Below are 18,180 nucleotides of genomic sequence, written 5' to 3'. Positions count from 1 at the left end.
GCCTACCGTGATGCAAAGTGCTTTGTGACTGTGCATGCGCGGATTAGATGTGCATGCTCAGTTAAAGGATGTGGTTTTCTGAGGAGAATGTAAAAGTTGGAATGAATAGGCAACATTTTAGGAAAATGGTTTGGACTCTTTTCACACAGCGAGCTTTCTGTCACCTCTTACTTGCCATACTGGATGACCCTGTCTCTCAAAATTGCATATGTCACATATTTGAAGAGATAACTATCCCTATGCTGTACAGGTTTTATAAACACAGGTTACTCCTGTCAGCCTCTCTTGGAAAACGCATTTACTCGAAACAGATGTGACCTTCTTCAAGACCAGACTGCTTCTAAGAGAATCTACTGACACATGACATTTTTCTGTGAGGAAAACTGGTTGTGTTCAGTGGAGGTAATACACATGCCAGTGTGACGCACCTTATAATACGTTTTGTTTCAAGGTGAGTAGAAGGCCAGCACTGTTTCTAATGAGTTCATCTATACCCACTATTAACCAGTACCACAAGAAAGTGATTACAAAACAATGAGAGCTGCAGCTTCATTAGTATTTCAAACATAGCTCTTTCTTTCAAGGGCCACATTTTAGAAACAAATGGTACATTTTTACCTTGCTTCCTGCTGAAGCTCCTTTCTAGACAACAGCGCCACAGCTGAAGTGACTGTAAAGTAGGCCTGGGCGCAATTAAAATTAGTGGTCCTTTACCACACCTACATGGGTGGTGCAAAATGTGCCATGCCAATCTCACTGGTGACATTTTGTGCTTAAAATAAACAAAACCTGTCATTCCCATCATGTGATTCGCTGTCCAGATCCCCAAACTACACTGGAAGTTCGAATGAGGGCTCATTTGAAGCTTGAAACCCAGTCAGGGCTCCAGGAGCCTGGATACATTCTGTGGAATGTCCCCCTCTGTCACTCGGTGTGTATGGATTACAAGAACGGGAAGTGCTCAGGCAGGCCAGGGGCCCTGGTTTCTGTGTGCTGTGTCGCAAAGTGCCTCGGTTGGGGGCCTGCAGGTTTGGGTAGTCCTCCCCTGCTTGCCCGGGATAAGAAGCTCTGACCGACCTCCTGGTCAGAGCCGCGGCTGGCCAGATTTGAAGCCCTCAGCCCTTGGCTCCTTTCTCTGGAACACCTTGTCGCAAAGTGCCTGGCACCGTGTCCTGCAGGCTGTGGAGGTCGCCCCTGCTTGTCCAGGTTTAGGACTTCTGACTTGGCCCTAGGACACTACTCTGGCAGGACCAGAGGTGGAAGGCCCAGGCCCTGGGCTCCCTTCTCTAGCCTGCTGTGTCGCAAAGTGCCTTTGACGGAGTCCCGCAGGCCCAGGGAAGCCTCCTCTCCTTGCTTGGTAAAAGAAGCTCTTACTGGGCACCAGGTCAGAGCTCTGGGTTGGAAGCCCCCTGGCCCTGGGCTCCATTTTCTAGGCCGTAAAGTGCACAGGGAGAGGTTCCAGAGGACTGGGGAGGTTGCCCCTGCTTGTCTGGGGTCAAAAGTTTTGACCGGGCTCCAGGTCAAATCCCCAAAGGGCCCTGGGGTGGAAGGCCATAGCCTTGGGCTCTATTCCCTTGCCAGCCATCTCTCAGAGTGCAGCTGACCGAAGCCTGCAGGCCCATGGAAGCCTCCCCTGCTTGTCCAGGATAAGAAGCTCTGACCGAGTCCCATAACAGAGCTTGGGCAGGCCTTGGGGTGGAAGAGCAGGCCCTGAGCTTTGTTACCCGGCCCGCTGTATCTCAAAGTGCTGCAGACTTGGGCCCGCGAGCCCTGGAAGGGCTCCCGTGTTTTTCTGTGTTCAGAAACTCTAATTCGGCCACAGCGGGTCAGAGCCACAGTAATCCCTGGGGTGGAAGCCCCAGACTCATTTCTTTGGCCTGCCATGTAGGAAAATCTCCGGGAGGGAGTTCCACAGGCCTCCCCTGCTTGTCTGGAATAATAATCTCTGACCAGCTGGAGTTAGCTCTGTCAGGCCCTCGGCTCCCTTCTCTAACCTGATGTGTCACAAAGTGTTCAGGAGGGCCCCATGTGCCTGTCCATTGTCTTTTTCCACCCACTGCATTTTTGCAGATGCTCGGAACATCTGTTCTGTGGGGTGGCGTCAGCTGCATAGGCTGTTACACAGCAACCCTGTGCCTTGCTCTGGCTGCAACTTTGCCCGCCTCTCCCTTTTGTTGTCACAGAGCATGCTGGGCCTGCCAGTGCCTGTGTGACTGCCTTGTCCCCCACTTCCAAAGCAGTCTCCTAAGGGGTGTGAAGATCAGTCCAGGATGGGTATGCAGCTACTCCTCCCGTCCACCTGGTTGATCCTGCCAGTAGCATTTGCTTGTCTCAAAAATTAAGCCATGCATGTGTAGGCACACACAAATGGTACAATGAAACTGCTAATGAATCATTAATTCAGTTATGGTTTCTTTGATCGCTTTATCTGTTATTTGGAGAACTGTGGTAATTCTGGAGCTAATACATGTTGAAGAACGCTGGCCCTCCCGAAATGCATTTATTTATCAGATCAAGACCAATCTGGGCTCACCTGGCTACTTTAGTTACTCTCCATAGCCATGGGCTGATCTCACATCCCTGTGATGGTGACAATACATAGGGATGTCTGCCCTATCAACTTTCAATGGTATTTTCTGTGCCATTCCATGTTACCAGGGGTAATGGGAAATCAGGGTTCAATTCCAAGAGGGAGTCTGAGAAACAGCTACCACATCCAAGGAAGGCCACAGGCACATAAATTACACACTCTCGACTCTCGGAGGTGGTGATGATAAATAACAGTGCAGGACTCTTTCAAGGCCCTGTAGTTGGAATGAGTACACTTGAAATCCTTTAACAAGGATCCATTGAAGGGCAAGTCTGATGCTAGCAGCCATGGAAATTCTAGATCCAATGGAACATATTACAGTTGCTGCAGTTAAAAAGCTTGTAGTTGGATTTTGGGATTGAACTGGCGGTCTACCATGAGGCGAGCTGCCACCTTTCCCAGCCCCTGCCTCTCGTGCCCTCTTGATGCTTTTATCTGAGTGCCTTGGGGGTCCAAAGTGTGTACATTGAAAACATTAGAGTGTACATAGCAGGCCAGTTTCCTGAATTCTTCAGCTAGGAATAAGGGAATAGGACCTTGGTTCTATTTTGCTGGTTTTTGGAATCATGGACATGATTCAGCAGGATGGCCGGGGGCATTCCTACTGTGCCACTAGAGGTGAAATTCTTGGACTGGTGCAAGATGAGCTAAAGTAAAAGCATTTGCCAAGATGGTTTTTGTAAATCAAGAAGGAAAGTTGGAAGTTTGAAGATGATCAGATAACGTCGTAGTTCTGACCATAAACAATGGTGACTAATGATCCAGCGGTGTTATTCCCACAACCTGCTGAGCAGCTTCTGGGGAACCAAAGTCTTTGGATTTCAAGGGAGGAAGTATGGTAGCAAATCTGAAACATAAAGGAATTGATGGAAGGGCACCACCATGAGTGGAGCCTGCGGCTTAATTTGACTCAACACAGCAAACCTCAGTTGGGCTGGGCACGGAAAGGATTTACATATTGATAGCTCTTTCTCAATTGTGTTGGTGGTGCATGGCTGTTCATAGTTGGTGGAGCGATTTGTTTTGTTAAATCTGATAATGTATGAGACCCCTCATGCTAACTAGTTACGTGGCCCCCAGTGCTTGGACATCGTCCTGAACGGCCGCTCCCCCACGCTTCCTGACTCCAGCCTAGTGCAGCGCCCACAGCTCACAGCCGATACTCGTTTGCCTCGTGACTCGCCTGCAGTGTTTGGTATCGTTGATTCGACCTAATTATAGCGCTTTGTGCAGTACTTATAGGCAGCGCTTTAAAATCACTGTACTGTTTATTTAAAGAACGCTCTGGAGCGCAGCTTGATTTAATTTGTAAGCGCTCTCACCGGGACACACTGAGTGAGCACGCTGTTAGTTCTGTGCATTCCACGTTAACAGGCTTTGCATTGCGCCCACCCGGTTTCGATTCCTAGCTACCCCACCATCTTTTTGTTGTGCTTTTCCCCTGGCCCGCCTCCCCGCTACCGCCTCCCAGCTGCCCCTCCCACGCTCCGCCCCCTCCACTCTCCATTTATGTCAGATGTCCACACGCGCAGCGTCCACGCGCTCCGGCCACGCCGAAGGTGCGCCAAAGGTAAGCCCGTCTGCGCCCGTCCGCGCCTGGACCGCACCCAGCGCCCGTCCCCCTGCTCTATGCCACTCCCAACCCCCCAGAGTAACTTATGATGCCGCTACTCTCCTCGCCCTCAACCCCGGATGCACCCCACTTTGCTGCGCAGCAACCCCAGGACGTACCCACGGCCCATTCTCTTGCCTCTCCTGTAAGTTCAACTGCTTCAGGACCCTCACCAAACTCACTTCCTCCACACTCAGCTCCGAACCCAACGACTTGAAATGCATCCTACTGAACACCCGCTCGGTCCACAGACATGCAACCGAACTCTGGGACCTAATCGACACCGCGTCACCTGACATCGCTTTCCTCACTGAAACATGGATGAATGCATCCTCTGCCCCTGACATCGCCATAGCCATACCGGACTCTTACAAGATCATTCGGAAAGACCGCACCGATCAAACTGGAGGAGGCATCGCCATCGTCCATAGAAACACCATCAAAATTACAACCAGCTCTGACGACAATCTTGCATCCGCCGAACACCTCCACTTTCAGATCCACACCGACCCCAGGACCACACTTAGAGGAGCCCTCATTTACAGACCCCCAGGCTCCCGATCTCAATTCAGCGACGTCATCACTGACTTCGTCACCCCGCACGCCCTCGCCTCAGAGAACTACATTCTTCTAGGAGACCTCAACTACCACCTTGACAACATTCTCGACAACAACACCACCACCCTTTTGGACAACATGGCCAATCTCGGACTCAAACAACTTGTTAACACCCCCACTCACACAGCCGGTCACACGCTCGACCCTATTTTCACCTCCAGCAAACACATCTCCTTCGACCACACTACAGCTCTCCACTGGACGGATCACAGCTGTGTTCACTTCAGCTACAAAACAACCCTGACCCACAACCGTCCACAACCCATTCCCCGAAGAAAATGGAACAAAATCACCACCGACCAACTCCTCACATCACTCAGCATAAATACTCCCACCCCTGCAACGGACCCAGACCAAGCGGCCACCAACCTCAGGCAGTGGATTACCCACAGTGCAGACGAACTAGCACCCCTGAAAAAACACCAGCTGAAATCATCCAGCAAGAAGGCTCCCTGGTTCAATGATGACCTTAAAAAATCCAAGAAGACATGCCGCACCCTGGAGAAGAATTGGAGAAAAGAACAAACCTCAGACAACATGACCTCCCTCAAGACAGCCACCCGCAAACACCACCAACTGATTCGATCCGCCAAGAAATCAGCATTTAAGGACCGTCTCGACAACAATTCTCATAACAGCAAGGAACTCTTCAATATCGTCAAAGAATTCACCAACCCTCCCGCAGCATCCAACGACATCACCAACTCTCAAGACCTCTGCGGTGCGTTATCCTCCTTCTTCTACAACAAAATTGCCGACATCCACAACAGCTTCAAGAATACTCCCAATGAACAACTCATCCCACCCCCTTCAGATCCCACCCTTCCAACTAACTACCTTAACTCTTGGAACCCAGTCACCATTGAAGACACCATTCGCCTCATGAACTCAATCCACTCTGGCTCACCTTCTGACCCCTGTCCCCACTACATCTTCAACAAAGCTGACTCCATCATCGCCCCCCATCTCCGCGACGTCATCAACTGCTCCTTCAACTCCGCCACCTTTCCAGAAATATGGAAACACGCCGAACTCAGCGCCCTTCTGAAAAAACCAACAGCAGACCCCTCAGAACTGAAAAACTACCGACCCATTTCCCTCCTCCCTTTCCCGGCCAAAGTCATCGAGAAAGCCGTCAATAGCCAACTCGCAGCCTTCCTTGAATCCAACAACTCCCTGGATCCCTCACAGAACGGCTTTCGAGCCAAACACAGCACCGAAACCGCCCTCATTGCGGCGACCGACGACATCCGAGCACTCCTGGACAACGGTGAAACAGTGGCCCTCATTCTACTCGACCTCTCCGCCGCCTTCGACACTGTCTGTCATAACACCCTCATACAACGCCTCAACAACATCGGCATTCAAGGTAAAGCCCTGGACTGGATCATCTCGTTCCTAGCCGGGAGAACCCAGAGAGTCCGACTCCCCCCTTTCTACTCAGAGCCCACCGAAGTCATCTGCGGCGTACCTCAAGGCTCCTCACTCAGTCCCTCCCTCTTCAACGTCTACATGAGTCCCCTCACCTCCATCGCACGTCAACACAACCTCAACATCATCTCCTACGCCGACGACACCCAGCTAATCCTTTCCCTCACCAAAGACCCCAACACCGCCAAAAACAACCTTCACGAAGGTATGAAAGAAGTAGCCGAATGGATGAAACAGAGCCGCTTAAAACTCAACTCAGACAAAACGGAGGTGCTCATCCTAGGATCCTCCCCCTCAGCTTGGGACAACTCCTGGTGGCCTTCCGCTTTGGGATCAGCGCCCTCACCCACAGACCATGCACGTAACCTTGGCTTCATTCTAGACTCCTCTCTCTCAATGTCCAGACAAGTCAACGCCGTATCGTCCTCCTGCTTTAACGTCCTTCGCATTCTCAAAAAGATCTTCTGCTGGATCCCCCTCGAAACGAGAAAAACTGTCACCCATGCACTGGTCACGAGCCGATTGGACTATGGCAACACACTCTACGCCGGAATTACAACAAAATTGCAGAAAAAGCTCCAGCGCATCCAAAACGCATCAGCGAGACTCATATTAGACATCCCGCGCCAAGAGCACATCACCGGTCACTTAAAAAACCTCCACTGGCTTCCCGTCAACAAAAGAATTACTTTCCGCCTTCTTACCCACGCACACAAGGCCCTTTATAATCTAGGACCCGAATGCCTCAACACCCGACCGTCCTTCTACTATCCCACCCGCCAACTAAGATCATCCAATCAAGCCCTCGCTGCAGTCCCGCGCATCCGAAAAACCACCATGGGTGGCAGATCCTTCTCCTTCCTGGCTGCCAAGACCTGGAACTCACTCCCCACCCACCTCCGCCTTACTCAGAATCACACCTCCTTCAGAAAAGAACTGAAAACATGGATATTCGACAAACAATGAACCCCTCCCTCTAGCGCCTTGAGACTCTCTGGGTGAGTAGTGCGCTTTATAAATGCCTGAACTTGAACTTGAACGTCTTAGAGATGCAATTGGTATTCAGCCACATGGGATTGAGTAAAAACTGTTCTGTGCTACCCTTAGGTGTCAAGGGCTGTGCATGTGCTACATTCAATGGATCAGCGTGTGTTGACACTTTGCCGACAGGTGAGGGCAACCTGCTGAACCCTTTTGTGATAAGGATTGGGCGATTGCAATTATTTCCTGTGAGTGAAAAATTCCTAGTAATTGCTGGTGATAAGCTTGTGTTGATTAAGTTCCTGTACTTTGTACATACTGCCCATCGCTACTACCAAGTGGATGGCTTGGTGAGGTCCTTGGATTGGCCCTGCCGGGACTGGCAATTACTCTGGTGGAGTGTTGAGAAGATGATCAAACTTGACTATCTAGAGGAAGTAAAAGTCATAACAAGATTTTCGTAGGTGAGTCTGTGGAAGAATCATTAATGGTGGAGCAGCCTGAGCGACTGGCAGTGATAGAATGAATCCACAGGCATCTCTAAGACAGATCCCAAGGTGCAGATGCCTGCCCTCTCCATGTGTGTCCTGGCTGCCGGAGTGTTCTGTGGTCGCTGGGCGCTTAGGTGAAGGGCAGGCTCCTCCACCTGGCTGGGAGAACCCAACTGACATGTGAGGGGTCAAGGTGGGTGATGCCCTCAACCCTCTAAGAGTGGCACAATATGAGAGACAGCCCTCCAAAGAGAAAACCCTCACCCAGCACACACCTGGGGGACAATCCAATAGCAGTACCTCCCAGGCCTGGGACACCCTAAAGGACCTGCCATCGGGGCCTCTCAAGCCCTATTCTGGCCTGCCTGGGTTTTGAGTGACTGAGGAGTGGTCTGTTTTGGGTGGCAGAACAGCCTGGATGAGAAGGGGCTGGGGCCATGAGGGAACCCCGGCTCCTGTCAGTGACGATGCTGTGCCCCCTCAAAGCCAGTGTCAACTGCTCCAAGCGGCAGGAGGAGATGTTGCCCTGGGCTGCCCGAGCTTCCACATGCATACCGGAAGTGGGTAAGTTGCTTTGATGGTGTAGGCGAGTCTGGCTCATCTCCCCTCCGTGCCTTCTACCAGGGCAAGGAAAATCCCCAGCCCGCTGGCATGGCTCAGGCTGCTGCCTAAACTAGGGACTTTTTTATATGCAGTGATCGAGTCATTGTGGGTGGCAGATGGCTGATGTGCAGGTGGGGCAACCCTCCCTCATTGACAGGTACCTGGTGGACTAGTCCTATGTGGCCAGGCTGGGACAGTAGGGTGGGGTTCCTGGGCAGAGCAGCAGGAAACACTTTTTAAATCCTGGAGGCTGACTTTCAGAAGGGAAGCATGACAGGGTGCTGGGCTGTCTCAATGTGTTGGTGGTGGGTGGTTAGTGCTTCTTCCCGCTTCACTTGCAGGTTGGCGAAAGTTACCTGTGGCTCTTTGTGGTGGATCACTTGGCTTGTGCGTCAATGATGAACACAGTTAGCTGCGATAATAAGTGTGAATTGTAGAACACATTGATCATCAGCACTTTCAATACACCTTGCGGCCATTGATTCCTCCCAGATGCTACCCCTTTCTGGCGTCGCTTGAACATTAGTCGCCCTGGGGCTCTTCCAATACACGTTTGGGGCTGTTGCAGGGTGCTCTGCTCCCTTTATCTTCCCAAGGTCAGACCCCTGATCCCCCATGTGGGGATTCTCATCTGTCCTACTGCACAGATAATCCACTGGTACACTGCTGGTGTGCCTAGTCTTCCATGCCTTGATGGGGTGGGTGTCTGGTCTGCCCCCGGCCTGAAAAGCCTATGGTACCTGACTGTGTGTCCATGTGTAGTGTCCAGTTGAAATTCTGGTGGCCTTCCGTTTTGATCCTGATGTGCAACTCTTGGCGATATTAGCAAATATTACAATCAGAACTTTGAAGGCAGAAGTGGAGAAGGGTTCCATGTGAACAGCAGTTGAGCACGGGGTCAGCCAGTCCTAAGAAAGCATCATTGAGCAGTGACTGGCAATAGCCTCTGTTGCTCTCAGCCGATCAAAAGAGAGTAAGGTTAAGATCCTCGAACCAGGAGTGGTGGAGATGGGTTCCTTTGCAGTGTCCAGTGTGGTAACACAAACGATTCTGGAGAAGCTGGCAGGAGCCTTGGGGAAGGGTTTTCTTTTCTTTGTGATGGGCAGGACGCCCTGTAATGGGTTCACTCTGAGAGAGTACCCTGAGCCTTGGAAAACATTGCAGTTCAAGTGGCATCCAGTGTGCTCTCACTGGTCCTTGAAAATCCTGAGGAGATGGTGTCAATCTTGCACTGGGCCATATCCATATCCGCAGCAGGTCTCCAAGGAGGACAGCCTCTGGCATGTTGGAACACTGTAGCTAATGAAAGTTGGCAAGTCAGATCAGTAACTTAGGGATAAGGATTGGTTCGAAGGACTGGGTCGTCTGGCTTGGGTCCAAACTGGGCCCGGTTGCACATCACGGCTGGATGAGGTGTTGCTCTCCGAGGCAGCAGTGACTCAGGATGCAAGCCGGCCCTTCCTGTTAATCCCCCCATCTGTTGTTGTCACCTCGTCCCATGCCCCTTCCCTGGGGCACATGGCCAGCATTTTAGCCTTGACTGGGGCCTAGCAGCTGTTATGTTATGTTATGTTAAGGCCGTACTTTTAGAGCGCACGGCTGCCCAAGAGGGCGTCCCGGCGCTTTGGCAAAGAGACCTAAAACCTAAAACACAAAAGGCAGCAGCACTACAGTCGTAATAATTACTCGGAAAAGAGCAAGGTCTTCAGCTCTTTCCTGAAAGCCAGAAGACTCGTAGCTTTGCGCAGGGAGAGAGGGAGCTCGTTCCAGCATCGAGCTGCCACAAATTGAAAGGATCGTTCTCCCATCCGGACACGCTTGGCCGGGGGCACCTCCAATTTAGCCAAATCGGCAGATCGTAACATCCTCCGCGGCACATAGAAGGCGGTCCGCTTCCTAATATAATTAGGGCCGATAGAATGAAGGGCTTTAAAGGCCAGCGTAAGAATTTTAAATCGGATTCTTTTAGAAATAGGCAGCCAATGCAACCTATTCAAAAGCAGTTGAGCGCTGGCTCTCCTCGGCAAGCCGAAAATAGCTCTGGCCGCCGAATTTTGGACAATTTGCAGTCTGGCCAGGAGATACTTGGGCAGACCCGCAAAAAGCGCATTAGCGTAATCTAGCCTAGATCCGACTAACGCCTGAACTACTGTCTTCCGGTATTGTAGGGACAGCAGAGGAAGAAACTTCCTCAGCATCTTGAGGATGCCAAAACATTTTCCAGCTATCCCCATGATGTGTGGGCGGAAGGAAAGAGCATCATCAAGCACCACTCCCAGATTCTTCACTTGGGAGGATGATTTCTCCGGGGGGAACATATCCTGGGGCCACCAGGACTTCCAGGCCGGGTCAGGGGCACAGCCGAAGAAAAGCAGCTCAGACTTATCCGAGTTGCACTTCAGGCTGTGCCGCTGAAACCACGCAAAAACTGCGCTCAAACAGCTCTTAATCCTGTCGCCGTCAAAAGCCTCACCTTTGCTGCATGTGAACAAAAGCTGGGTGTCATCAGCGTATGAGATGACCTGGGCCCCATAAGCCTCCGCTACAACCGCCAGAGGGGCCATATAGATATTAAATATGGTGGGGCTCAGGATGGCTCAGCTGACTTAGAACTGGTGCAGACAAGTGGAATCCGACTGTTTAATCAAAACAAAGCATCACACAGACCCAAGGTGGGCATTGATACAATGTGATTTCTGCCCAGTGCTCTGAATATTAAAGTGAAGAAATTTAGTGAAGCTCGGATAAGCGGCAGGCTTAACTATAGTAACTATGACTGTCTTATCCTCTTCTCAGTCATAGTGGCCTTTACATCCATGTGGTCCTGCGGGTAACTATCTCTATACCACTATACTCTATGAGTAGAATTCTGTAGATATAAGCCAAACAAGGTTCTATTGTTACTGTGAGCATGATAGTGAGAAATGGTGAAATTAAAACTCCAAATTCCAGCTGGGGTAGTTCCCGTATATTGAAAAACCTGCTAAGATGGTGCAAGGAGGTGCTGTCGTTTCAAAAAATCATTCACCTCCTTACCGATTTTGTCAATTCTACATCTAGATCTAGCAATACAATCAATAACAAGGAATCAAATCACACTGTATCACCCTGTTCACACTCCATATTAGTGGGAAATGAGAAAACTTTAGACCTCAGTAAAAGTATTGAATTTGCAGCCTCATCAGCCAAGAGTGACACTATTGCAGCAAGAGTTGAAAAACTGCCAGATGTTTATGAGTTCAATCAGAAACTCAATAACAAGCAAAGAGGTTTTACCAAAATAGTAATATACTGGAAATATCACAATGAAAAATGCAACTGCGATTTGTGTCAAGACATAATGGGAACTTTAAAAAAACATAGAAAACCTGTCTCCTATAAACATAAAGGATTCTACCTAAACAATTTTGGCTCAAAATGTGACAAGGATGCCGAATTCCAGAACATTGCATGCCACTATGCAAAATGCAAAAGTAGAATATAGAAAGGAGAGCTCCAATTCCTCTATAGCTTCTGTGACCTCAGATTCTGATAAAAAATTGGAATGTTGCAACATGTAAGACATGCACATCCAAAAGCACACAATTATGCTAGACTCATAGCTCTAGCAAGCAGCAAACCATCCAAACTATGGTCAAAGGAAGAAATACTGCTACTAGCGGAATTAGATAACATTTATAAAAACGCTCATAGTGTATGCACTCATGGTTCTTCATTTTGACAATAAAAACAGAAAACAAATTTCAAGAAAAAGAAGGTACGGAGGAGAAAAAAGCACAAAAAAACTGGCAAAGGATGTGCAGCAGGCATCCAACAACACTTAAAGTTACTCGTACAATGAACCTGAAATATCAGTGGAAATCGTAAAAGAAAGACATAAAGACATTAAAAAAGAGAGCGCCTAAAATCACTAACATTAATGAGCTAAATGACAGAATATCTGAAGTAAAACAAAATCCAAAAATCCACAGCATCATGAAGCTGCTATAGACCTGATGGAAGACATTGTGATTTATATCTGAGAAAATACCAGTGATACAAGGCCAAAGCCAGTCAATTGCAATGAACCTATAAATACTGCTCAAGAGGAGCATCCGTGTGACCCAGTCAAAAAAAACATACCCAAAAAAGATAAGAAAAATGAAAGACTCAACAGAACTCATAAGAAAAGATATGAAAAGGCAAAGGGTGGCTAAAAGGATTACCACAGAATGTTTAAGAAAGACAAAAATAAAATTACCAGATTAATCACTGATTGTGCAGAAGATGTCTCTTGTCAAACTAGGGCTGATATCATCTTTCAATACTACAACGATGTTATTGAAAAAGAGAATAAGAAAAACCTCAAATTCATCCCTATTGAATGAATACCGGAAAAATGTTATTTTGAATGACTATTTAAATAAATTACTGAAGCATTCAATGACTCTAACTTAAACATAGCAGTTGGGCCTGCCAGTATTGACTTAAATGATCTCTACAATGTCCACAAAAAGAACTAAGGCTGCTAGCCAAAACCTTTTCAACTTGGTTCATTATGAGAAGAGTCCCAGAATGTAAAAAAAGAACAGTTTGATTCTAATTCCAAAGAATGTACCATTTCATGAGCTAAACAAAGTTATCAGTTGGAGACCAATTTAAATTGGTTCAGGAATTTTCAAAACTATTTACAAACATCCTGACCAAAAGGATTACTTCATTAGTTAATTTGAATACCAGACAAAAAGGCTTTATAAAGGTGAGCGGATGTCTCGAAAATTTGACGCTGCTACAGAACATTATAAAAGAGGCATCAAAGAATCCACCAAAAATTAAAGCAGCAGAAAAAAGAAACTAAAAACCAAATTAGAATAGGCATTGAATTTGTCATATTAAAAAAAACGTAAGGTGTCTCCTATTGAGGTGGAAAACTTGTCTTACTATAGTATTGAGTCAGTTAACCAGTCCATCACGACCCTGACAGTCAGACTGGAAAACATCAAAGTAGGCCTAAAGAAAATTCTTAAAAACCAGTCTGGTTATACAAAAGGGAATTATGCATAATATGGAGGTCCCTGGTACATTACTACAGTCTGGAAATGTGAACCTGAACAATACACTAACAATAATAAAAGCTGACTGGTGCATGTGAGACAATACCAAGAGTATGGGTGATGTTAGCTCTACCACTGGCCGCTAAACCATATACGGTAACCTCAGCTAATGTTCCAGTTCCTTCTTCAGGGAAAAATGAAACCTTGTTTCCTTTATGGTACAAAGCCATACATTACTTAGGAAGCAGAACAAAACTGACTAATGTAATATAGAAATTAGGTCACCATGTACAAGAGTCACAGATCTATAATTTATCCTTACGTCCAATCAGGATACATAAATCTAGGGCTGCCTGTTCCTTAAGGGAAGGGGGCAGTAACGTGACTAACAGCAGGTGACACACTTTGATCCTGTATATCTCTTTTTTTTCTTCAAATACCATTATAGCCAAATTTGACTTATACTGATGAAGTGTTGTCCGTCTTGTTTACAGTATGAAAAATATCATATCTGTGAAATTTAGTATCAGCGCAAATTCACCCAACTATTGTGCAGCGATATACATCGTCTTGTAGAACCCTTCACAACACAGGTGAACTTGTAATAGTATCTAAAGCAGCAACATAAAACAAAAACATACATAAAATAAAAAAAACACACACATGCCAAGCCATCAGATATACGCGCTGTATATCAAGCACAAAAAGCATAGACAAAGTACAATAGCATATGTAAATAAGCGGTGACACACAACACCATTGCATGCACTTTATGCACTGCAGCCCAAACCCAATATTCAGGCCTGCTTAATTTGTCAGGCTTAAAATCAAAATTACACTTTCTTTTACGCACTTTCTTTTACTTTCCTCACACTTTCTTTTACTTTCCTTACCCTCCTTTTGACAGCTGGTCACTAGTCAGTTGTGATCGGCTGTCAATACACTCTACTGTGTCACTTTGACATACAGGATCAGCAAGAACAATTCATGATAGGACCAAATACACAAACATAAAAAAAAACACATGAACATTTCTTTCCAAAGGAATTACGCAAAAACACATCTCTTTTCAACCAACCAAACTCACGTGTCTTGTCAGCCTTAAAATCACCCAGAACAATCCATGAATGATCTGTGGGCAGAAGCAAAAAAATACACAACACACAAAAGAGAGACATTTCTCATAACAAACAAATATCCATTATAACTTTTAATCAGAAGACAAAACATGATACACATTAATAAACACAAAAATAAATTTCCATTACTTAACTGTTACCATCTTGTCAGTCAGCTTGCAACATTAAGCCATTTTAACTTTCTAAAAGTAAAATTGTTTCACTGACACTCCATGTTAGCTTTGTGCCACAATTTCCATTGTGAAAAATAATTCTTAATTGGCAAATCGTTCTCACTTAGGCATACAGCCTTCAAAATTTTAATAAAGAGCTTTGTCTTATTTTCTGTCTAAGACTTAAGCAATACCTCATTTTTTTGTCAAATAAAAGCAACTAGCGGATATTAATATTTTTTTTTCAGAGCAGAGATACAAATGTATCATTTCTTCAGAGCATTTAGCATGATGTTGGGACTTTCAAAGAAACCCTTTTTTCATATTTTCCCTTTGGAATTAAGTTCTTTAATGTATTGAGAACAAATGCTTGTTGCAATGGTACTTATTTCATCAAACTTAAATAGATAAAGGTCTCAGTAGGTCCAGCTAAAGTTAAAACCTTCCACCCTGATATTAAACTCAAACCTCTGCACCGGGCACATTGGCTCACTGAGCCGTTTAAAAGCACACCCAAATGGGAACATCCTGCAAATTTGTATTATACCTAAATGTATGCATTTACTGAAGCCTGAAGCACTTTAAAGCTATTGTAAGTGGCAAAAATGCCCACATTTTACCCAAATTCGACTTTGATATTTGGGGCACTTAAAAATAAATATCCTATAATTGTGATACATATTAATCATCCTCAGAATGTTCTTTACAAATTGCAGGAATTGGACATTAGACATATCTCATGCAAATCCTGAGAAAAATCAGTTTCTCACGCCTGCGCCAAGTGAAATTCTATATGCTAATGTCCTCATTATGCAGTATAACATAACTTAAATTAAATTATAATGCTAGGAGGTCACAGTATAAGTATTAAGCTTCATGAATAATAAAAAACGAATTTTGTAGCATTTATTTGTAATAATTAATTTACATAATTAATAATTATTTTTAATAAACCCAATCATTTTTGATAATTCCACATATTAAGGTTCTGTAATTCCTCGAATCTGACTTCATTTTCTTTTTTTGCTCTGTGCCACGTAGGCCTGCAAAGTTAGCCTGGCGAACAAGGTGGCCTGGCCTCCCTAGTTCATGTACACATTAACCAGGTTTACTCTGAAATGAACTGTAAGAAACTGACCTCCCCACCCGAAACTGACCTCGCAAAGCCAATTTCCCTGATTGAGCTTTATCTAAGATTGCCAATCAATGTTCAGGACATCGTTAACTTTTTAGTCTACTTGCGCATGCCTTATCTTGGTCAGCATCTGTTACTGTTTCTTTTTTTTAAAATGTTTCTTCATTACATGGGTTAATTATTATTTAGCAATAGAACCAAGAATATGCTTACAGAAATGCTTAAAGAGAGGAAAACCCTTAATTGAAATGTCTTCCTATAATACAAAATAATGAACCTTAGTTTTGGAACCTTTTTAAAACAACATTCTGAAATGCAAAGATTCACCTGTGCAACTGAGGGCGAAGTCCTGAGATTGGTAAATATTCCTGTTTATTTAGCTTGTCTCTCAATGTTTGTAACATGAGCACGGTGGCTATCTATTTAAAACTAAAACTAAGACATTTCAAGTTTCAAAATGCGTGTGCAATACAGCAAAATCCAATGTATTCAGATGATGTGTTTGTCTGTTAATATCTAATACAATGTATGTAAGTAGAAAATGCTATACGTTTATTTTTCTACATAACACAAAATTTTCGTTTTTGAGGCTTTTTTATTCCTAGTGAATGTGAATTTAAATTTTAGTTTTTAAGCATTTAGACATTTTGCTTAATAGACTGAAAACATCAAGAAAAACCACTAACAGACAATTAACTCATTTCAGACATAACAGAAAGGGGTCAAACACTCAGGACACACAATACGGCGCGCTTTAGCCATTTATTTCGTGAATAGCGCCAACGCTATTCACTTACAGTAGTTGCACTAATGGGAAAACCACATAGACATTTAAACACATATTTAACCCACATATCAATACTCAGCACATAAACAAAGGACAGCTCACAGACTCTACTTAAACCAAACCATTTGTAAATACTAGTTGTAAGTCATATTTACAAGAAGCGCTTCTCAATTGTGTTCCAAAAGACTGCAAAAACAGCCCAACAGACTGATGTATGTCCAAGAAGCGAAAATACACTCAATTCACTAGCTTTGGCTAGCAGAACACCAAAAATCGCTCTGCATATCTTCATTCATAAAATTGCACAGAACAAAGGATCCTTGTATGTATTATGTCCATATTTTAATTCCCTGGGGATACAGAATCACCAAGGAAGAAATATGTTTGTATACCTAAACCTATTTAGGTATTCCTTCTAGGAGAGCCGGCTAATTAATTTCACATCACACTATGGTACCTTCCAAATAAAGCAACACACTCTTCGATGTGAGCTTTGAAACAGGCATGCCAAAAATATTGCAGAATATTCAATATTATAATCAAAGTAGTGCTTAATGTACTTTTCGTACATGCACCGTTCAACAAAACCAAATAGAGAAAAATCTCCTCATTACCTGTCTACACAAATTGCAATTCGCATATACAAACCTATACAAATCCAAAGTTGGACAACACAAATTCCAAAATTCCAAAGCTACAGTAAGTGTTACTAAACTACCTTACTTTTACCAATCAAAAGATTGTCCAATTTCTAACTGCCAAGTTCTAAATGACCTAACGGTCCTTTTTTAGAATACTCACGCCAAAAAGGTTCTCAGTCAGGAGTGACATCATGTGGAGGATCAAAATCAGGAAGATCAGAAATATACTGGGCTGCAGAGACAAAGAATCCCCAGAATCTCCGTGCACAGAGTACTTTCGTAGTAGAATCCTGTCATGTCCTCCTCAGTAGATTTCAGTCTCCTGACAAGCTCACTCCTTCAGAAAGTCACTTCTCTGATGAAGCCCACGTTGGCCGTGCCATTTGAAGAACTGTAATCTTCAATCTCAGGGGTCTCACTAATACAAAGAACTTGGCACAGAAGCTGAAATATGAAAAGACATCTTTATTAAACTTAATTAAGTGAGACTACGTCACACAGGAGCCTTAGCAACTGAATGAGGCAGTCTAAAGAGTACAGAACACAGAGGCCTTTTATATGCTTAGGGTTACAAACTCAGCACAAACGTAAGGGGCAGTCCTAGCTTTTGCAAGCATGCAAAATACCTAATATGGACATACAAGATCTGCAAAATATTAGCCAATAGGAAAACATTCAGAACAAGGCATCATGTAACCAGAACGTCCCCCTTAAGTGTGTTTCTGCCCAACCCATAAGTCAATCAATTACAGCACCTATAGGTCAATCAGTAATGGCAGGACATGTCTGTATGCAGTTAGGCCAGCTGGTGTCTGAGATTGGTTTTCAAAACAAGGACAGAGGGGGTTTTCAACACGTTGCAGTCCAAAGGGCAGAGACACTTCATGAATAGAGCAGACTGTGTAAAGGCAACGCAAAATGATGACAAATGTAAGATGGAGTCAAAATTAAAGAACCTCATGGGCTG

General features: G+C 45.2%; 1 protein-coding gene and 2 pseudogenes across 1 annotated transcript in view; all 3 read left to right on the top strand.

Moving 5' to 3' along the window:
• The window catches only part of CFAP47 (cilia and flagella associated protein 47), a 2,858,849-nt gene that overhangs the window by 2,580,238 nt on the left and 260,431 nt on the right, over positions 1–18,180 (top strand). The gene's annotated exons all lie outside the window — the stretch shown is intronic.
• On the top strand, positions 2,300–3,414 carry LOC144774180 (18S ribosomal RNA; annotated as a pseudogene).
• Positions 8,687–8,840, top strand: LOC144774584 (5.8S ribosomal RNA; annotated as a pseudogene).

Source organism: Lissotriton helveticus, chromosome 8 (assembly GCF_964261635.1).
Source record: "Lissotriton helveticus chromosome 8, aLisHel1.1, whole genome shotgun sequence".
NCBI lineage: Eukaryota > Metazoa > Chordata > Amphibia > Caudata > Salamandridae > Lissotriton > Lissotriton helveticus.
This window is presented reverse-complemented; position numbering and strand designations above follow the sequence as displayed.